At 36.9% G+C, this 23,490-nt stretch overlaps 1 protein-coding gene across 6 annotated transcripts in view; it reads right to left on the bottom strand.

Annotated features, from left to right (window-relative positions):
* The window catches only part of A1CF (APOBEC1 complementation factor), a 75,752-nt gene extending 53,628 nt beyond the window's left edge, over positions 1–22,124 (bottom strand). For all 6 annotated transcript variants that reach the window (XM_021072458.2, XM_021072461.2, XM_005671251.4 and 3 more), the window contains exon 1: positions 22,036–22,124. The gene's annotated coding sequence lies outside the window, so the exon portion shown is untranslated. The remainder of the gene's footprint in view (positions 1–22,035) is intronic.
* Between the last annotated feature and the right edge of the window lie 1,366 nt (positions 22,125–23,490).

Raw genomic sequence — 23,490 nt, 5'->3', positions numbered from 1 at the left:
TATGTTTTTATTTTTTGAGTGTAGTTAATTTACAGTATTATGTCCATTTCTGCTTTAGAGAATAGAGACCCAGCATTTTGAAAGAGTAGCTCCCAGTATAATTTATTGAGACAATAGAGTTCAGAACTTATACATAGCAGGCATTAAGGCCATTGGTGCTAAAGGAAAGTGCTCATTAATATTTATCACTTACTCAAAAGTTGTTTACTGAGTATTTACTATTATCCAAGACTACTTGAGACACTAGGGATAAAGCAGAGAGCAAGACGAACCCCTTTCGCCTCAAAATCTCATGGAGTTTTATAGTGGGTCTGAGAGAGAATAAACAAATAAGCAAAATGCACACTGTGTTTACATTAATTTCTGAGGAGAAAAAAGTAAAGAATGGAGGAAGAATGACGTATATGTGTTGGGAGGCGGATGGAATTTTAGATAGTGTGGTCCTGATACAGTGAACTTTGGAAAGGCTCTGGGTGAACTGAGGAATGTCTTTGGGGGAGAACATTCCAGGAGGACAGTCTGGCAAGTGTGAAGGCCCTGAGGTGGGAGCTTGTTGATGAAACACTGTGTGGAGAGGATGGAGCAGAGAAGTGGCAGCTGGGGTCAGAGAGATAATGGCGGACCAGGTCATGAAGGGTCTTGTAGGACGTGGTAAGGGCCTAGGCTTTTGCCATGAGATGTGAAGAATTTACTTAAGTTTAACAGGATCACTCTAACCACTGAGAACACATTGAAGTGGGTGGTGCAGGACTGGGACTTCAAGGGAGGCAAGGGAAGTAAGGCAAACGTGCTAGTCCTGTTTTTATTTACTTTTTGCCTTCTGTTCACCATGGATTCTTTGCATTAATTTTGATTTAAAAAATATGGCATTAAAATATCATTTGCCTTTATTCCTGAGTTTTTTTGATGCCTCTTACATTTTGCATTGGAGGTGGTACCTCAACTCTAGTGGGTTGGAGGGGCCAAGGGGAGAAGCAGTGAGACCAGTTAGAAGACACAGCGACATCTAGAGGTAAGGGGTAATAGTAGCTTGGACTGGAGTGGTGATAGTGGAGGCAGAATGATCAAGTCTTGGAATATATTGTACAGATGAGTTGGATGCATTGTGAGAGAAAGATGAATTGAGGATGACATCCAGTTTTTTGACCTGGGCAGATAGAGGAATAGAGTTGCCACAGCTGAGACCAGGAATAGCAGGTTCCTGGAAGAAGAGCAGGAGCTTGGTTGGAAGCAAGTTGATTTTTGAGATTTGCATTAGCTAATCAGATGAGGAGGTCCAGTGCACAGTTCGATATGAGTCAGAATTTTATGGGATATTTACAGCCAGCAGATGTTGATTTGGCAGCTACCTGCAGAGAGGTGATGGTTAAGCTGTGAAATTGGATATCACTTAGGTACTGAGTGTGAGAAAAAAAGGTCCAAGAACCAATCTCTGGTGTACTCCAACTTCTGGAAGTTGAGGAGACAAGGAGGAATCAGCAAAGGGGAATGAGATGAAGTGAGCAGAAAGATAGGAGGTAAACCCAGTGAGTGAGGTGGATTGGAAGCCAAGTGGGAAAAGGATTTGGAGATCGAGTAAGTGACAGAACACTGTAAACCAACTATAATGTAAAAAAATAAAAATCATTATATGTAAAAAAGTAAGTGGTCAGGTGTGCCAAGTCCTGCTAAGTCAAGTAGGATGAAGCCGGAACAGAGATGCAGCTCCTGAAACTAGACCTTGTTCAACTGTGTGCCCTGCAAAAGTTCCTTAACTTCTCGGTAACTCAGTATCTTCCACTGAGGAAGCAATAGGATTTCTCTTAGGGTTGTAATATTATATGGGTAAATGTGTTGAGAGGGCTTTGGAAAAGTTCCTGGAATATAGTAAATGCTGGATTAATGTCAGGCATAGGTAAATAAAATGAAAAAAAGAGAGGCAACCACCAAGGACTGCAACTTCTCAGAGACTGTGCCATAACAAATTCCAGAGGTTAGTGAAACAGCACGATTATCAAGATAATGAAGGCTGAGAGAAGGGGCAAGGAAATGGACGGTGGATGGAGAATTTAAAGAATCATGGGCTCTCCTCCCCATCATCTGTTTGCTCATTTGTGAATTGGGGTAACAGGCAAGCTGTGACATTGCTATATGTGAGAATAAAATAATAAAACACCTGTGAAGTGTTTAGTTCTGCACAGTATATGGCAGGTCCTCCCACCTGATTTCCTGCTGGTACTAATCACTCATGCTGGAGAAGAGAAGTGGAGAAGAGAAATAGCAAAAAGATGTCAGAAGGGTCCTGCTGGACACTGTGTAGTTTCCTTCCCTTCTTCTCCTTTATCATTTAAAAAATGGGCTGAGGGAGGGGCCGATAATATGAAAAACCAGAGGTTTCTTCCAGCTCTGCCAACTTTCATTAGTCTTCCCTTAATGTCTCCTCATCCCCTTTTTTCCTAGCAAAGAAGTACTTTGTTCAAATGTGTACTCGCCACCAAACCTGCTGTGTAGAAATGTTCCCCTCTTTTGTCCCTCTGCCTCCATTCAGGGGAAACTGAGTCTGAAATTTAGGAAAACATTATTTCCCACTTCATAGGGTTGTTTTTAAGGATTAACTATTTTAATTTAGGAAAACATTATTTCCCACTTCATAGGGTTGTTTTTAAGGATTAACTATTTTAAATGTATTCATATTTAAAGTGACTCCTGACATTTAATAACTGCCCAGGAAGTGTTAGCTATTTGATTATTTAATTAATCTCTAATTCCAAGGGTGTAGAATTGCAAAACCTCTTATGGGGAGGATGAAGTCCCAAGTTCTTAGCATGATACATCATCTCTTCTGGACTAGCTCCCAGACTCCCCTTCTAGTGTCGTTCACATACCCTACCTACCACTAGGAATTCCCATGTTTTCTTATACATCTGGGATCTCTGCTTCAAAGGCCCTTTCCCCTCTTTTCTTCTCTTCTCTTCCCTTCACTTTCCTTCCTTTCCCTTCTCTCATCTCACATCATCACAATTAGTAGTTGGCCCTGTTAATACTTCCTGACTTGATGGAAATTCTGTCTGCTCCGTAAAGCTTCTTTTGATACTCCCTGTGGGTAATGTTAGATGCCACGTCCTTAATGCTCTCAAGAACGCTTGTATATCCTTTGGTTTTTGCAGGGAGCACTATAATTATTTGCTTACCTAACTAAATTATGAACTTCCTGATTGTAGGGACTATGCTGTACTCATCTTTGCCCAAAAGGCTTATCCTGACAGTACGCTAAGTGCTCAATAAATACCTGTGGAACAAACAGAAGACCTTGGATCAGCTTTTTACAAATTATAGTGACTGGATCAGAAGTAAAATGATTCTGCATCAAATTTCCTAACACTTATCATTATTCTTGTTCCACTCACTTCCTGCCAAGTTCTGTCCTAGAATGAATTTGCTTTACATAAGAAATTGATTTGAGTGATTTCTCTGCATTTTTGAATGTGCCATCATATTTGGGAGAGGAAAAATTTCATAAGAGTAAAATTTTAAATGCCAAGTGATTGAAAAATAGAGTTAACCTTTGGAATTTTTTTTTCTTTGCCTTTCTGTTTTTATATTTGCAAGGTTAGTGCCCATTCGATGAAGAAAAAAAGTGCCTATTTGATGGGGGAAAAAAAAAGGTGTTGGGGGTTTAAGATTTCTGTCTTCCTGAAAGTCACTGGTGGATTGGAGCGAACAGCTCACCTCATCACTTGGCTGAGACTAATCAATAGAAATTTCCAGAGTTCACTATTGGGCAAGATCAGAGTTGCTGTTCCTGACCCTTGACCCTGATGGCGCCAGTGCCAGTGGGTCCTGGCTCAGAGAAGGTAGCAGGGAACAAAGATGAGGAAGAGGGAAGAGAGAAGCAGGTAGGGGGTAGATGATGACTTTTCCAAATGTAGAGCTATCAGGGAAGATACTGTCTGCTGCTCTTAAATTATAATCCTAATCTATAAAGAAGAAAACTATACATAAAAATTGTATATAAAAATTGAGCTTATATTTCCCACTATGGCACAGTGGATTACTGCAGCTGTGAGATGGGTTGAAGCTGCCGCTCAGACTTGATCTCTGGCCTGGGAATTTCTATATGCTGTGGGTGCAGCCAAAGGCTCAAATACAGAACCAGGCTGTGGAAGGAAAAATCTGAGACTTTGAGTGCATTTTAGGTGATATTTATTATCTAGATGTGCCTGAAGTTATGGCAATGTGGGAAAATCTTAATGCCCTAGTGGAACATGAGTTGTCAGCTAGGAAACAGAGAGAGTGGCAAAACAATTTTTTTATTTGTTTGCTTTTAAAGTCTCTCAAAATAGTAAATTAGGCAAGACATGAGACAAAGGTAAGAGAAGTACACAGTGGAAAAATCGCACTTAAATAGCGAAGAAAGAGTAGCTTGGAAAAGCAAAAGCTGGTTGATGGTGATTGATCGGCAGAGAAGAACCAGAAGGAGATGAAGGATAAAGAAAGAGAACTAAGCTAGATTTCTTGTTGGAAAACTAAATGAAGTAATTATCCTCAACTTTAATAAAAAGCTCAGCAAATATTTAATATCTGTCATAGGTCACAATGGCAGGCGCTGTTCTAGACAATTTAGAGTTAGGAAGTGGAGTAGTGTTATTAATATTATTATTTCAATTTTATTTTGTTTTTTCCAAAGTGGACAGATAGGAATACTGAATGGGAAGTAAGGCTGTTTCTGACTTGGGAAGCAGAGGAGACGTGTTCTTTGTGAATGTGGAGACATGGGGGTCTACACTAGCAATGTACCCACGTGCATTTCAAATTGATGGTTGTAGCTTCACTTGCCATTGGGACCTCTCCAAACCAAATCCAGTCTTTCCCCAATGTCTTACTGTGCACTGAAGTCGCATGATGTAGGCTGAACATAACTCTTATGCAACATGCAAGTTGAGCAAGTGGTTTTATCATGAATTTCAGCCTTCTAATATCGTCTGAGAATTTTACACAGAAGTTCTGAATTGTATTGAAATGGTTTGTGAAGGATTTATGACCAAAGTTTACATATTTACCTAATGAGGCAAAGTAAAAATTACTTTGTATTGATAAAAAAAAATATAAACTAGCTCTAATGTCCTTTTTGGAAAAATGTTTACAATCAATCCTAAGCTCATTTTGGAAGTGAATTAATGTGATAGCTCTTTATTTGACCATGCTTCATGAGCTGTAGCAAAATTAATAGAAAATATACATACATAAAATTCCAAATCGTAGCCGTAAAAACATCACCCAAAGTCATAATATGTGGCATCTTATTTTTATTTTTTATTTTTAAAAATTTTTAAACTTTTTTTGTCTTTCTGACTTTTCTAGGCCCGCTCCTGAGGCATATGGAGGTTCCCAGGCTAGGGGTCTAATTGGAGATGTAGCCACCAGCCTACGCCAGAGCCACAGCAACGCAGGATCCGAGCTGTGTTTGTGACCTACACCACAGGTCACAGCAATGCAGGATCCTTAACCCACCAAGCAAGGCCAGGGATCGAATCCGCAACCCCATGGTTCCTAGTTGGATACGTTAACTACTGAGTCACGACGGGAACTCCATGCCATCTTATTTTTAAAAAGCAATACTTATCAGCAAAAAAAAAAAAAAAAAATCAAATTAATCGGAATTTCTTTTATGTTATTCAGATATTAATAATGAGTCATGCATTTAACTGAACTGGTCAATTTGGACTTAGACAAGGCTTACAATAAAGAAAAGCTGTTTGTAGTAGATATATTAATTTTACTTGTAATTATTGACCAAGTTCTTCTATAGTAGGTTTCACATTTTTAGAGAAGGACAATCTTGCATTTAAATTTTAGTTGTGCCACCATGATTTTCAGTATTCCAAGACACTGTTTCCTATATAAGACTAGGAGCAATGATACTAAATGTTTTTTCCTTTTTTTTTTAACAAATGATTAAATAAATCAGATAATGGATATGAAGGCATCTAACAAAGTGCTTGGCATATAGAAGATACTTGGTAAACAATATTTGTTCCTTATCTGCTGCTTTGGTTGATTTTTAGCCATCATCTGTGGTTCTCTGAATTGTTATTCTCCTTTCTAGAAACTGTCTGAAGTGAAAAGATGTGCAGTTTTTAATGTATTATCTTGAATTTCATATTGCTTTAGTAATATAATTATTTCATTTGTTTTCTTTTCTCAGTAGGAAAAATGTAAGGTCTTCTCTGTGTGTGTGTGTGTGTGTGTGTGTGTGTGTGGTGTCTCACAAAGCATGTTAATATTGTAATGAAGATTAAACACAATCTAAATATACAATGATAAAGAAATATATGACTAAGCAGTGGTACAGTTCAGAGAATAAATCTGATGTTCTAATAGAACATATTTAGGCAGATATTTGTGAAATATAACTAAGTAAGAAAAGACAGGTTACAAAACAATGTATAGCATGATTTCATAAGACTTATGATTTTATATTCATAAGACTGATTATAAAAGGATAACTGGTTGTACCTGGGTCATGCATTAACAAATTATTTTTATCATTCTTGCTTATATGACTTAGTTTTCCATAATATACATATACAGCTCTTACTCTAATCTAAGAAATAAGTTAAATTATGTTAATAAATGAATGTCAATGTAAACAAGTCATCAAAAACTGAGATGTGGTGAACGTTCTGTCCTGAGGAAACTTGTTGTTTTCAATATTTCCTAATAAGTGATAGTCAATTGATTAAAGAGCCTAGGAAAAGACAAAAGAGGCTAAAAGAAATCTTGAAAGAGTTTTAAAAATAATTTTAAAAAGTAAATTAATAAAGCAGAAAACTCTGTAGTCCTGATAAACACATGTGAGAACTAATCAAAGAGATGGGTAAATCTCTGTCAATCTTGACGAGGTAAAAAGGAGAAAACTATTTTAAAAACAAAGGAAACAATGAATAAACCAGAGATCAAAAGACTTTTAAAGAAAAAAATTATATCAATAAATTTGAAAATTAGATTCAGTAGCCAATTGCCTAGAAAACTGAATTTTCAAAATTGCCTCAAGGGTAAATTAAAAATTTGAATAAAATGATAACTGTAAACTATGTTGAAAAAATTCATTGTTTTCCTCCCAAGTAACACAGGGTCCAGATGTTTTTATTGGGTGAGTTTTATAAACTTTTAAGTTTTCTTAAATGAGTTTTATATACTTAATAATTTTTTTTATTATAGAAACCTTTTGAAGCAGAGAATAACAGACAACTTATGAAATTTTGACAAGTTTAGCATAACTCTGATACAAAGCCAGACAAATATGTTACAAAACAGAAAACTATGAACCAATATCACAAGCATAGGTGTGAACTGTATATGCAAAATATCAAAAGTCTAATATACAATAAACATGATGCATTTATTATAAGAATACAGAGATTACTCTTAGCAAGTTAGAAATAGAATAAAAATCCTTAAACCTATGAGATTTTTGTTAGAAACATACAGAAAACATCATACTAAATAGTGAAATATTGTAATCATTCATTCTCATTAAAAATAAATAAATCAACCATACACTATTATAACTAGTAAAAGACTACTACAAGGACAGTTATAAAAATAGTCCCTAGTTAAACAGAAAAAATATAAAATGAAGGAGAATCTGAAAAATATCAACAAGATTTATAAAATAAGAGTAAACAATGTGAAGTATACAAAATCTGTATGAGGAAAATGTTAAAATTCTACTGAAGGTTCTAAAAGCCTGGGTAGGGGAGTTCCCATTGTGGCACAGTGGAAACATCTGACTGGGAACCACAAGGTTGCGGGTTCTATCCCTGGCCTTGCTCAGTGGGTTGGGGATCTCTGAGCTGTGGTGTAGGTCGTAGACACAGCTCAGATCTGGTGTTGCTGTGGCTGTGGCATAGGCTGGCAGCAACAGCTCTGAATGGACCCCTAGCCTGGGAACCTCCATGTGCCATGGGTTTGGCCCTAAAAAAAAGACAAAAGACAAATAAAAATAAAAAGCCTGGATAAATGGATGTCTTACTATAAAGATCAGTTTTCCCAAAATTATTAAGCTAAGGCAATACCAATTTAAAAATTCCAATTAAATTATTCTGAAATTTGACAAACTTGATTCTTAAGTTCATCTGGCAGGAAAAATATCAGTAAATATCACATGCATTGAAAATATAAAATTTGGAACTAGCCTGATCAAAACTTAAAATTGAAACAGGCAATGACAATCATTTTGTAATATATAGAAATATCTAATTACTATGCTGTGTACCTGGAATTAACATAGTGTTGTAAATCAATTATATTTCAATAAAAATAAATAGGTATAAGAATAGACAAACAGATCAATGGAATGGAAAAGAGATTAGACCAATATTTGCATTTATATTGGCATTGACATTGGGGCAATAATAGGGAGATCAAAATTGAGAAAAACAATTGGCATACTATCTCACAACATATAATAAAATTCTAAGCAGATTAAAGAAATAAATCTTTAAAAGTATTGTATAACTGCTAGAAAAAATATGGGAGAACATTTTTTTTTTGGTAATCTTATAATGTAGAAAGTCTTCCTAACCAAGCACATCAAAATCCATAAATGAAAAGACTAACGGAAAGGACGACATAAAATTTACTTAACATCTGTAATGGCAAAATAAAGTTAAAAAGAAGCTGCAGACCAAAAGAAAATGATTGATACATAAATAGTATACAGAAAATTATACAAAGAGTACTTTAAAATCAATAGTAAAGAGACTCATAAATCAGTGGACAAAGAGCAAAGGACATGAGCAGTCAATTCACAGAAAAAAAGTAGTTTATAAACTTATTTAAATATGTCATCTTTAACGATTCGAAAATACAAAACAAAATCAAGATACCTATTTGGCAAAGTTAGAATAGATTTCAAATAATATCATAAACGTAGCTAACATTAACTAAACACTTAGTATCAGCTATGTTCTAAAAACTTAAAATATAATTCATTTAATCCTTATAAAAACTCAGTGTGGTAGGTATTATCATTTCTATGAGATAGGTAATAAGACAAGTTAGGTTAACATGCCCAAGGTTACTCCAGTGATAAGTGGCAGAACCATGATTTGAATCTAGGTGGCCTGGGGCCAGCCTGTGCTCTTAATTACTAAATTTGACTTCTCACCTTAAAAATAATAGACAAGCGGTGACAGGGAGGGAGGAGAGAGATCAGATTAGCTACACAGCTTCCATTAAAGTGTGAGGAACATATGATACCATGATGAAACTGATGGAGCTGGTACTGTATGTTCTCTTCCACAGGGACAGATGTTCTTGGTCATTGAAAGCAATATGCTAATTTAAGGACTACTTTATAGCACAGGGAATTGCAGTCAATATCTGTATAACTAGGTCACTTTGCTGTATACCTGAAACTAACCCAACATTGTAAAGTAACAATACCTCCATTTTTAAAAAAATGGCTAAAAAAAGCACGATGGTAATTTAGTCACTTTGCTTGAATGAAAACAAGCCATTGTAATAACTCTTGAGTGTGCTGTGGGTGGATTGCCTGATGGTTCACCTGGATACATTCAGGATCTGACCCCCTTTGGACCTAGTCCAAAATGGACACATGGTCTTTGCCAGCCCTCTGTTATGTACTTGGCCATACGTCAGAGTCTTCACAGGTGACCAAGTGATATATCTTTTGACAGGATCTGACTTGAATTTCGTGTTAATTTCTATTATTCCATGTAAATTAAAGTATTAGTTCCTCCTCCCCACTGATCTTTAGCTCTTCTGAATTGTAGATAGCCAGAGAGGAGGACATCAGCTATGAGATACCTGGTAGAGTAGGGCAATGGAGGGTAACCAAAGCCTCAACTTCTCACAGGTACCAAACACAACTATTTGGGGATCAGGGTCTTCTCTCTTTCTCCCTCTACCTCCACCTTCAAATGTTCATGCAGTTGCTTTTCCCTTCTTCTCTTACTCTCTTCCCTTCTTCTGTACTTTATTCTCTCTCCTGCTCCTTTGGTGACACCCCTGGCTGAAGAAGTTACTGATTCCATCTGTAAAGTATGTCATCCTTTTAAGACAAGTTGTTAACAGTTGTGGAGAAGCAATACTAACGACACACTTTAAAGAAATGGCTATTTTTGCAAAGATGTATAGGACCAGCTGATACTTTGATTACTGTTTGTTGATGTTTAGATACATATAGCATCGTACTTGGAGTCATTCCTAGTCCTAAATAGAATGACTTAAAATAGCAAAACCTAAGATACTGGGAGAAATTGCACCATAGGAAAAATATCTCTAGAGACAAATAAAATTATACCAGAGGAAAAATACTCTTAGAGGCTACCGACTTACAGAAAAAGAACAAGGAGATGTATAATACACAAATGATTATATTGCAATTTTTGTATATGTCTGTGTATATACATATGTGCATATATATAAACATGCCTGGACTAAATCAGGGCATTATGAACATTCAGGGGATGAGAAGGCATGTCTTCCCTGAATTTTTTTTTTTTTTTGGTGGATAATTCAAAATCAGGAATCACATGCAATCTATTTTGAAAAGAAAAGTGTTCTCAGACTCTCAGGAAAGTTGAGCACATTCAGATCATCATTATTGTAAAACGATTCTGAGGTCTGGAAATCTTCCTTGTTTTGTTTGAGGAAAAAAGTAATTTCAAATAGTCAGAAATATTTTTTTTTTCCTATTTTTAGGGCTGCTCCCATGGCATACGGAAGTTCCCAGGCGAGGGGTTGAATTGGAGCTGTAGCCACTGACAACAACCACAACAATGTCAGATCTGGGCCGCCTCTGTGACCTACACCACAGCTCATGGCAACGTTGGATCTTTAACTCACTGAGTGAGGCCGGAGATTGAACCTGTGTCCTCATGAATACTAGTCAGATTTGCTTCCGCTGAGCTACGACGGGAACTCCATGAAATTTTTATTTTCATTTTAAAAAGTCTGTTTAAAAATGCATAATTTATGGTCCAATAGAAACACCTATTTTTTTTTAGCATATTCTCATTAAGTGAATATTATAGAGGTACATTTTATCTATTTCAAAAAACATTTCACCATTTATTTGTTTAAAATGCCCTTTAAATATCAACAAAGAGCCTTTAAATCCCTGGAATTTAGTTTGAAACTATAAATTACACACAGAAAAGCAGGAGAGGAAGCATTAACCTATGCATGTATTGCCAAAATAGGACGTTGATATTTAACTGCAAGTGTTCTGAAATTTTAGCAGGAATTGTGGGGAAAGAACACACTCCTTACCTGGCCTCCATGATAATCACCTGTACTTGGGTATCACCTTCCCCACCCCCACAGGGGTTTTGATTCAAGTAGTCTGGAGAGAGACCCAGGTAATGGTATGCTTTAAAGCCTCCTCAGGTGAACATATGCAGCTGAGTTTAGAACTGCTGCGTTAAGCTCTATTCTACATGTTAAATGTCAAACAAAACGAAACATGGAGAGTAATTTATCCCACTTGCCAGTAGTTGGGCTAGATACGTTAAAAAAATGACTAAAAAAAAGAAAAAGCCTATAAAAAAAGGCAGACTATATTATAGGAAAAAGGGAATAATCCAAATTTTCTCTAATAATTGTCCTTTCTATATTTTTATCACTTCTAATCAGTACATGCTTTTAATTGCCAGCATTTAGAAATACTATCCTTGAAATATCACCCCAAAACATATTCTTTCTGGATTCTGGCATAAATGATTTGTATTCAACTCTCTTTCCATGAAGACCAATCAATAAGGTTTTCATATTACTGTCGTATGCCTAAAACTATTACTGTGGCTCTGTGTATGGAGGGGAAGTAAAAGCTGTGAGGCAGAGAAAGGATAGGAAGTAGAAACTAAGGACGGCTTTTAGAAGAGGGAAGAGCAGAGGTAGGAAGCAGTTGAGTCCAGTTAACAATGAAGCACCTTCATAAATCTATGTATCCCTACTGCTGGAGTCCTTATAGCTTCTTCATTCAGAACCACCTCTACTATAGTCTCTTCATGAAGTCTAGATCTTGACTTTTTCCTGCTGTCTGTACATATGTGACCTTACTTCTTACTTGTCTTACTTTTACCTACATCCTCCACCCCCTCCTCTGTTACTAGGCTTAACCTGAGCTAAGTCAATGCATAGAAACGAGCTTCACTTTTACTACCTCCAAGCATGACTTCTCTGCTCTGCATACCACTGATAGATCAAGCTCCCTAAAATTTCCCTTGTAATATTCTTCTACTCATAAACCTTAATTGGCCTCATCATTAACTAGAAAGAAAATGTTTAGCTCCTTGGCCTATTCTTTCAGCCAAGAACTACATGTTGGCTCTCTTGGGTCTCCATCTTGCCAGCTACAGATCTTGGTACTTCACAGCCTTTGTAATCAAACAAGCCAATTCCTTATAATAAGCATCTTTATCTATTGATATATACATAGATAAGTTTATACATATCTTACAGACACTAGAACAATGGCAACACCCAAAGTATTTATGTATATGTATTAGCCAATTGGAATTCCAATTGGAGTATTGGTTCTGCTTCTCTGGAGAAGCCTGGCTAATCCAAATACACAAATGGTTTTGGTATTTTCATCATTCTAGTACATGTAAGATCAGGGTAGAGATGGATATTGTATTATCTTTTCTCAATAATAACATTACCCCCATACCTGACTTTTTTAAAGATCCCTGGGAAAGAGAATTGGCAGAATTTAGACATTCTAGAATCACGTAGCCTAACAAGAAGTGTAGAATTTCTTTTCATATATGTTTAATTTCTAAGTTGACTTACAAACTGGTAAAGTGGTAATCATAGCATGAAATGTAGGTATCCTTCAGCCTAAGAGTAGATGTTTATTCTGTAGTCCTGGGACAGGTTTTTCGTATGATGGATTAGAGAGACCCAATGAGCTGGTGAGGTCTGGTGTTATGTCTCTTTTTAGTCCCCTTGAGATTATCCTTTTGAACTTAGTTGCTACATCTAGTTTCCTCAGACCAATTTGGAAACATTAGGTTGAGAACTCAGTTCTCATTAAGGCCGTTAGTCACTGACTAATAGAATACATTCAATCCTGGAGTGTAGTTCACAAAAATCCAGCTATCTAAAGCTCCGTATTAACAATGGCCCTAAGGCAATCCAATACTTGTGATAAAAGACAGCCTTATATTTTCCTTAAAAAACCCTGATTATATAAATTCTGATTTTATGCTAACTCACATGCATCAGTATAAACTGCCCTTATTAAATTCTTTGCCTCATATTTTTTTTAGTCAGCTACAGAGGAGATACTTTCTTTTGAATTCCCACTGCCATTAATTACCATCTTTGCAACCATCATTTAATACCTAGATCATTTTTGTAACTCAGCCTCTGGTCTTTTCTAACTCTTAATACCATCTGCATAACACTGGTTGATTTTCTTAAATATCCACTTTATTTTACTCTTCTATTAAAATAATTTCAATGGCCTCATATAACTTTGCCAATTAATGTCAACTTTTCTATATTATTACCTATCACACTTCCCCAGTGTTGTACTCCATGTTAATTTCCCATTAATTTCCAATTAATGTCAACTTTTCTATATTATTACCTATCACACTTCCCCAGTGTTGTACTCCATGTTATGCTTTTCCTCTACTCAGGCCAGTTTGAAGGATGGCTAGGAGTAAGGAGAAGAAAGGGACTCTAGGGGACAGAGGTGTAAGTGAAAATAATATGGGTGGTTGAGAAGTTGAATATGGTTGGGATATTGAATGCAAACTGGGAGGGGGTTTCTTCAGGGAGGGAGGGAGAGTGACAGCAGATAAGGCTGATAAGGTAGGCCAGAATTAAATCAATATTGGCATGATAGATGTTCTCATTGTATTATGATGTCAGTGGGATCAGTATGGAAGAATTTTAACCAGACTCTGTGTACTTGAGAGAGATGACTCCATGAGTTTTGCTAAGCATAGCTTCAAGGCAGAAAGACTAGTTTAGAGACAAATGGAAAGAAAGAAGGGCAGAGCTATAACTGAGCAATGAATGTAGGATGAAGAGAGGTTGGGCCATAAATTTCCCAAAGATATGCACTCATCTTACTTCCAGCCCTTCACATTTAGCCTGGCGCTGAGTTTTCGTGTCATGTGTATTTGCTGAACAGAATGGGAATGCTGTGTGGTCCTGTGACTGCTCCAGACTTTATCCTATTTTTCCTGATTTTCTAATTCTACCACATGATATTAGAATACACAAAATTTTGCAGTGTTGTTTACTATTGCTTCACAAATTTAAGGGTTTCATAGTCAATAATGAACAAAAACCCATAGCATCATGAATTCATACCGACTTAGGTTTGAATATCAAATTCCATCCCTTAAGAACTTTCTAAATTTGGGTCAAGTTATTTAATCAGGTGCTGGTTTCTTCATTTCAAAATGGAGGATACATGGAGTTCCCTGTTGGCTCAGAGGGTGAAGAATCTGGTGTTGTCACCGCTGTGGCTCAGGTTTGATCCCTGGGTTGGGAACTTCTGTATGTCATGGGTGAGGCCAAAACCACCCCCTAAAATAAAAGGAAGACAAACCAAAATTGGGGATAATGGCACCTATCTCACAGGGGTGTTACAATCATTTAAAGTGATTGGATGAGTGCACAGCACAGAGCTCGGTACACTGCACCTCTGGATGTTTTTCTTTACCTCTTTTTCTACCTCTTCCCCTTCTCTCTCCAATTAGCTGGGTATTTTATTCAGTAAACAGTATCGTGTACCTGGTAAGTGCAAAACACTGTTGGGTGGGGGAATTGAAAAATAAATAGGATCATTTTCTTGCCTTTCAGGAACTCCTCATTTAACAAATAATATTCATTTCCAGCAGTATAAGAGACCTTGAAGAAGGCAGTGATTAATTATTTGGGATTGCTATGTGAGCTCTGGAGAACCCTTCATGGGTTCCTTGATTTTACAGAGAAATATACAATGCATTGTATATCCAACATGGAATCTAGAATGATGCAAACAAAGGTACAATATATCAATCCCTTAACATAATAATCTTCTTGATATCCTTTCATCTAGCCATTTCCATTAAAATGGACACTGACGCCACACACTCCCTTCTTCTGTGGCACCCCTGAAGCCCATCTCTCCTCTGCAAGTAATTTTATCTTGGGGGGGTTGTCTGTTGCCATGCATGTGCAGGGCACTAATTTGGGGGCAGTTTACATAAGCTCAGGCTTGCTTTTTTTCTTGTGCTAATAACCATACTCTCCTTCAGCAATCTGCAATTTTATAAGTGGGTTTGAATACTTTGAATACTTGGATGGGTTTCTTTGTTGTGACTGTGAAAGTAACAGAGCCTGAGATATTTGTACTCTGGGGTGGTTTCAGACCAGATTTCTAGTCTGCTTCCTTTGCTAATTACCCAGGTTCTTTTAAATCACTCTGTAGGGACCTAATTAGGAGGCTCTGCATGTGAGAGAGAATGTCTCTGCCTTGGAAAAACTTCCAGAGTCAGGGAGAAATTGTTCCTAACTTACATTGCAGGGCCAGTCATGGGGACAGTTAATTTCTAAGCCACTGACTTCCAGGCTAAAATACACTTTCTGCATGTTAACCTCATAGCCTCTCTTTCTTCTGTTTTCTTCTAGTAAAGTATCATGTAATCAATACAGAAATGAGAAGAGGATTATAGCTGCAATAGCTAAGGTTTATGCACACTTAACTTTTTCTAAGAACTTCATGTGTAATTTCTGATCTAATCCTCAAAACAACCTTGATTTTATGGCAGAAGAAACAGGTACAGGGAAGTTAATTTGCTGAAGGCCACACAGCTAGTAAATGGTAGAGCCAAGATTTGAGCGCAGGCATCATGGGTCCAGAGCCTTCTGCCTTAACATTGTGACCTGTTTCCGCTTGGCCATGCCAGTACTATGAATCAGCTTTGTTTCATTGGGATTTTGGGAAGCGTTTGAAATCTTGAATCATTATTATCAGAAGTAATAAACTGAATTATTATTATTATAGGAAATATTTGGTTTATGGCTTATTTTGAAAGGCAAATAAGAGTTTCTAGACATAAGATTTTCTCTTTAATATTCTGTGGGGCCATGTACTGGCATTCCCTAATTGATATCAATTTAAGTAAATGCATCTGTATCAAGTAACTTTTTTAAATAAAGGAGAGACTTGGAGGAATTATCTAGTAAATATGATGCTCAAGTGATTAATAAAAAATCAAGAAATATTCAATAAGTGAATTCCTCAAAGATCAGACAGCTACCTGCCATTCAAATACTTTATATTGTCCTCGGGTCAGCCATGACACTTCCACCCTAGGCCATCTCTCCTCTGTATCTTTTCTTATTCACCATCAAAACTTATCCTAAGTTTCATTGCCACAAGGCTTTACCAGGCCAGATAACCTGCCAGGTGATTTTAGGCTATACTGTTTCTAAATGTTAACACCTCAAAATTTCCATATCACACCCATTCTGTATTCCAACTCATTTGTATTTTTAAAAAAGGAACTTCTGGAAACATTCTTTTTATCCTAAATGAAGAACTCTATCGAGGCTGGTGGAGCAGCTATTTGGGTACATCTGGGTCTCCATTGCAAGCTCCAAATTAGGTCAGTTTAAATATGGGATTCCCTTAGCATTAATGGACCTAGCAACCCAATTTTTCTTCCCTGGGGAGAAGGGTGTGTCCTCCAGGTGGGAGGTGCTGTGTCCTCCTCAGACACTGACAAAATCCAAGTGTAATGCAGCCAAGTCATTCAGGACAATTACTTTGTATTTTCAGAGGTGGCTGTATTTCCTCTGCGTTCTGGGCCTGGTAGTCTCTTCATTCACAAGATGAGTTGCCTTTAACTGAGTCTCTGGCTGTGTCAGTCTGTGAGTCTGAGTGTAGCAAGAAGAGTGGGACCCAGCATGAGAGGAATATTCCTTATAACCGTGGAGGTCCTGTTCATCTGTCCCCCAGAATGTGTGTAGAGAATCCGGCTGAATTAGAAATACTGTTCAGTGGGAGGAGGTATAAAAGAAAGGGCCTGCCAGAGGGTCGGAGTCTGACACTTGGGTTCCTCCACTAATGAAAGTGTCTTTTATCCTTGGGAAACTGATTTAGTTTGCCTTTGTCAAATAAAGGGCCTCCAGGTTTCCTTCTAACTCCAAGACTCAGTGGTTCTCAGTGTTGCATTTACTCTTGATTTTCAGTGTCTATCTGCCAGACTACAGGAGTTCACTCTCGTTTCTACCACTTACCAGCTGTATGATCTTGGGCAAATTTTTCCATGTCAATGAGACTTCACCTCTCTATTGGAAAAGTGGTATTGCACTAGTGGTATTCCACAGGATTCCAGAGGGTTGAATGAGTTAATCTATGTGCCTGGCATATGGCAGGAGCTATATAGGGATGCAAGAGCTATTATGAATATCATTGTTAGCACTGTCATCGGGTGTCAACTGGTTGGTGGTAAATGCCTGAATTGTGAGCACTGCTGGGGCTCTTCAGGAAAGAGGATTAGAAAGAGGGTTCCTGAGGGTGGGCATTTCTAGGTACCAACACAGTCTTCCCTTCCACAGTATCGGATTCTGCTTTCTGACTGCAACTGCAAATAATATGAAGTCTTAGGCTACTCCAGCCAATTCACTCCACACAGGATGCCCCAGCTGAGCAACTGAACACATACCTAATAGAAGAGCTGGGCAGAAGGATACCAAGATAAGTTAATAGAAATGAAAATCAATTTCATTTATACTGAATACCCTGCCAGTGCTCTGCCAATCTTTTCGGAGATGTTCTAGAATCTTCCTGTCTTCACTTCCTTCACTGTGTTTGTTACAGCACCTGCATGTGTTTAAATCTTTTTAGGATGGTTTTCTTCTGGGACTGCATGGGACAGATTCTCTTCTCACCTTTCCTGTGGACCTTTATACCCTCTCTTCACACTTTCATCAAACCTCTTAACTAATTCATCAACACATCAGTTACTATCCAGTACAGAAGTTGAAGGATCCTTACCTAGTCTGCACTATTGCTACATACACAGAGCTAGGTGAATGCCTCTTTCAACTAACCAGCTTTGTATGATTGGAGTGATAAATAACTACAATTACCTTGAAGAACATATGCTTAATAAGTTGATGAAGAATTTTGGTGTTAAAACATCTAAATTCTTACATATAAAATGCTTTGTAAACTAGAATAGCCTATCAAAATATGGTATCACAGTTATTAATTACTACTCTGTAACTCTAGTGTTCTTTAAGTCAATTGGGCATCCCAAAACAATGGTCTTTTTCTTTAAAAATGCTAGAGGAAGAAAAGACATTACTGTGTCATTGGAGGTGGGATATAATAGCATTGCAAACCAATTTGCCCACTTCGTCATTCTACCTAGCCTAACTGTCATGTGCTAATTCTCTTTTGCCACATTACTGACTGGGGCAGAACACTGTACATAACCTTGCCAACTAGAGAGTTATTTTAATCTTTATTATGACTTTCTCTTACTTAATATTGGTAGACCCCAGGTCCTATTGGATGAGCAAATCTGGAGAATATTTTCCATATAATCATTAATCTCTACATATATAAAATTCTACATATGTATCTGAATAAGGAAAAAACAAGCATAGTTTATATATCTTTAAAAGAAAATCAAATTAGAGAGCTTAAGATACCAGTATATTTTAGTCAAGATAACCATTTTAATAAAGGGAAATATTTTCATTTTTTGGTTTGGACTGATGAAAAATATTTGTCACAAAGTTATTTTAAATAGTTTTTAAAGCTGATAACCTAGTTTGATTTCATTTGTTGGAATAAAATGATAAACCAGCTTTTCTGATCTAATCAGCAGTAAATATTTGTTAGTTACTGCCTGGATTTTGTATTATCAGGCCAAGGAGCAGATGGGATTTAGATTTCTAATGTAAAATGTCACTGCTGCAGTGCTGCTCCTTTTCCAGATGCTTTTCCTGGGGGGAGTTTGGATTGTTGGGACTGCACTTTAGAGGAACCTGGTTACTGTTTCCATGAATGAGATAAAATGGTGTTTATCCTCCATGGATCAATACCATCTTGTTTGAACTTATTGAGTCATTTAGAGACACATAAGGTAATGAAAACCATTGTGCAAGAGTACCCAGTGTCCTACCCAGCATTCTGAGGGATGACAATATTTTTCAAAGAGAGTTATTGAAACAGATTTTTAATATCAACTGGCTGTGTGATGAAATGAACTCACACTGTTGACAGGGTGTCCTCTGGCTTTCAGTGAAAAGAGCATTGGGTTTTTAATGAAGAGCTTTCTTGAGCAACAGTCTCTAAAATAAAAAGTATATTATGCTTTTTTTTAGAATAAGGGAAAACAATAAATTCCTTTTTTTGGAATAAATGGAAATAGGGTTTCTATTTGTGACTAATCAAACTTCATTATTTATGTACAGTTTTTGATTTGAATGATATTAGCATTGTTTTGACAAAGAGGAGCTAATGGGTAAGTTTGGAAAGTTTTAGGAAATTTTCTGGCAGTTTTTACAAATAGAGAAATGGAAAAGGAATAGGAATTTGCTGAATTCCTGCTGTGTGCCCGGGACTGCGCTTCCCTATTTTGCTTTATAATCTCATTTAATCTTTATGAAATTCTGCAGGACAAATTTTACCCTTGTTTTACTTTTGAGGAATCTTAGATTCAGGGGAGTTGAATCCAAGGTCACAAACTTAGGGAATCTGGGAGCAAACATTCTGATCCAGCTCTGCAGGAGAAAAGTCCAGTGTTCTGTCTATAATTAATTTGGAGAGTCTCTAAGACTCTACGGGCCCTTAGAGGTTTTCAATCATGATGATTTCAGTAGTGATGTTTTCAATCAATTCTGGTTGTTCTGAACGCTGGACATGGGCTATAAAAATGATTTGTTCTGCCTTAATCTGTGTTGTGAGGAATATCATTTCTTAGAGATGTCAATGGAGGTTATGGAAAGGAGTTCTGTTGTAAATTAAACTTAGGAAATAAAACATTGACAGTTCAACCAGATATTCACAATGAATGAACATATTTACACGCAGAGTAAATCCAGTCATTGTGAGGACAGATCTCATGGTTCTGTGCCTGGGCTTTGGAGTCAGAACACCTGGTTCGAGACCTTGGCTCTGCCACTTCCTAACTGGGTAACCATGAGCTTCTTAGGTAACTTATTTATGCCTCAGTTTTTTTCTCATTTTATAAAATGTTATAACAGTACCTGTCTTATAGAGCTGTTCTAAGAATAACACGAGATACATGCATGAAAAATACTTAGAAGTACACGTGGCAATATGCTTAAGAAATGTCTGTTATTGTTATTATTACTCAAAACACTTACATAGTAAGAGACTTGTTTTTAACTTGTCCAAACACCATTTCCTCAACTTACTTGACAACAGAGTCCTCCCCACCCCTTTTTTTTCTGAGCCACATATATTCATATCCACAGTTTAGGAAACTTTGTATTTGAAATGACCAGACCAACTTGGTGTTAGCTCAGTTGCAAATAATAACTAAATACTCATTGTTTTCATATCCATTATGTAATTTTATATTTGCCCATAACAACTAATTTCTTTTCTTGACAATGATCTTTCCCCTTCTCTTATACTTGATAAATAATAAATCAGTAAACAGTAATAAAACACAGCAGTAAAATGTGAGAATTGTCTCAAATGGGCAATATCCACACTCTTCCAGAAAATATGACCCTTAAAAATTACCCTGTAAGTTATTCATTTATTACCTGTATTTAGCAGAGAAAAGCTTCAGCACTTTGGCAAGTGATTTCACTTTTATCTCCAGAACTATGCTCCTATTATATGCATCTCAGTACCTATTATTAAAGAATGTTGCAGACCAGATGAGCACATCTTTGATGCTCCTAAATTATAACTAGAGTTAAATTTGCCAATGCACATTTTGCAAAACATCCATCCTGCATAATGCACAAATAGGGCTGTTCATCATCGTCTTGAAGATACAAAATATAGATTTGAAAAGTCCTATAGGAAAGAAACTTCTTGGACTTGGAACCCATTCCCCTTGGAACTTAACTTTGGTAATCATAGAACAAAAGTATTTCAATCAGTATTTAAGAGATTTCTGAGAGGCATGGAATATTCCTGATAAGGGCCGTAATAGGTTTCTTTTTTTTTTTTTTTTTAACATAAAATACTATCATATTCTGATAATCTTTTTGGAGTAAACAAAGTGATTGCGTGAAATATAGCCACTGCACCACATTCTCCCAAACCATCCTGATAGGAAAAGTTCTAATAATTAGCCAGGTTGAGATTTAATATACTCAAAGCCAATCACTTTTCATGACTTTTTTTGTTTTGTTTTTTGCTAGAATGATAAGTGAGTGAACCAGGGCATTCCTTTTGTTAGTGTAATAATGGCAGAGGAGCTTAGCAAGAATTCACCAAGGTATTTTTTCGTTTTCTTTTTTTGTGTTTTTGGTGGTAGTATAGGATAAAGGAGGAGAGGGAAGGGGATAATTAAATATAAAAAGTCTAAAGTATGATAGAAATTATGACCCACACAGAGAATTCAGAATCGTCAGTGATGTTAATGCTATGTCTCTTGTTAATTACAGTTTTTTTTTTTTTTGTTTTTTTTTTTTTTGCGTTTCCTGGGATCCTAGGACCAGGACGGGCAGTCAACCACAACTCTCCCTGCTGCCTGGCTATTGCTAAATACATTTCTTAGAAACATTAACCTTGCTTTTGAACCTGAAGTGGTAAATGTACATTTTTTTTTTTTTTTTAGCCTCAGAAATTGATGAAATCAAAAAGCAAAATATGGCTGCCATCTCGTTTTGAGATTATATCATCATTCTAATATTTTCTTTTGTTTTCAGGTTTCTCTGTTTGTATAAAAACAAACTAGCAAAGTCCCTGAGTTCAGCTCTAGAGTGGGAGAAGGTAAAAGCTTTTTTCTTTGCATTCCCACTGATCCACACTGCACAGAGTTGAAATAGAAAAAGGAAACACGCAGACCATACCTGAGTGATTTCAGGGATCCCCACCCGGAAAAGGTTTCCTTGATTATGGCGAATTCAACGTGTCACTCTGGTTATGCTCTAATCATCATATCAAACTCCAAAGGTTCAGCGGCTTTAGGTTTGGTTTACAATTCCTGGGAGTTAAACTTTAACTCACCCTGTCTCTTGCATCCATGCAGCCCTTTGACCAGACAGTTGGGTCACGAAAACCCAAGCAGAATCTACAAAACTACTGTTGTCATTGGTTTACAATATTGTTTTGCATTAAAAATCATTGATGTGAAAAGCATTTTGATGCTGTCTTAAATGGCATATATTTAAAAAGTAGAACCCACTGTTACTTGAGTAACTAAGCTTTTCTTTATGCTCCCTTGTTTTCTGCTAGGCCAAAATGATATTAAGCCTAGGGGTACTTATGAGTGTTTTCTCCCTTTTTTCACACTTCTTTTATCTCTGTATTACATGGAATAAAGTGTGGAGTTTCAGGTCAAGTATGTAGATAAAAGCTGGCATACAAAAATAAAACACACAAAGCATTTATATAACCAAGTAAATAGGGTCAGATCAGCTTGGGGAAAGCAGCCTTTTTTTGAATTACCAGCTGCTCTTTCAGATTTTAAGAGGGAGTCATCACTGTGAAAACATCATCATCAGCTATGTACTGAGGTTGTATGAGAGCTGAGGCTATTGTTCATTACTTGAAGTTTCAGTGGCAGCTGTGTTTCTTGAAGAATAGAGAAATGTTATTATCCAAGATAGGAACTTATGTTCTAAATTGTCTGATGCAGTCAGACAATTGTCCAGTCTACAAAGGAAATATCTAAGGCTCAAAAAAGCTCACTTCAAAAAAAAAAAAAAAAAAAAAAGTGAGTTCCCATTGTGGCTCAGCAGAAGTCAATCTGACTGGTATCCAGGAGGATACAGGTTCAATCCCTCACCTCGCTCAGTGGTTTAAGGATCCGACATTGCTGTGAGCTGTGGTGTAGGTCACAGACATGGCTTGGATTTGGCATTGCTGTGGCTGTGGTGTAGGCCAGTGGCTATAGCTCTGATTAGACCCCTCGCCTGGGAACCTCCATCTGCCATGGGTGTGGCCCTAAAAAGACAATAAATAAATAAATAAATAAATAACCTAAAACCCTCCTAATTGTAAATTGTAAGGGTTTATATACTACAGGCCCCCACACTGAAATTTGAGGACACTTACATAGCTTCAGTTCTATTAAAGGAATCTAATTTTGTAGGAACCAACTCTTAAGAGAAGTACCTGTTCATTCTGTGCTTTTTTTTTTTTTTTTGGCCACACCCACAGTATGCAGAAGTTCCTAGGCCAGGGATCAAACCTGCACCACAGCGGTTGCAATGCTGGATCCTTAGCCCACTGAGCCACCAGGGAACTCTTCTGTGCTTTTTTTTTAAAAAAACAAAAAATTGTTCCATAATATGGACATAGAG

This window comes from Sus scrofa, chromosome 14 (assembly GCF_054392235.1).
Source record: "Sus scrofa isolate SSC_HxYL_T2T_F1_AM1 chromosome 14, Sscrofa_HxYL_maternal_Yorkshire_Landrace_v2.0, whole genome shotgun sequence".
NCBI classification, from domain to species: domain Eukaryota; kingdom Metazoa; phylum Chordata; class Mammalia; order Artiodactyla; family Suidae; genus Sus; species Sus scrofa.
Note: the sequence above shows the minus strand (reverse complement) of the source record. Positions and strands in the feature narration are given on the sequence as shown.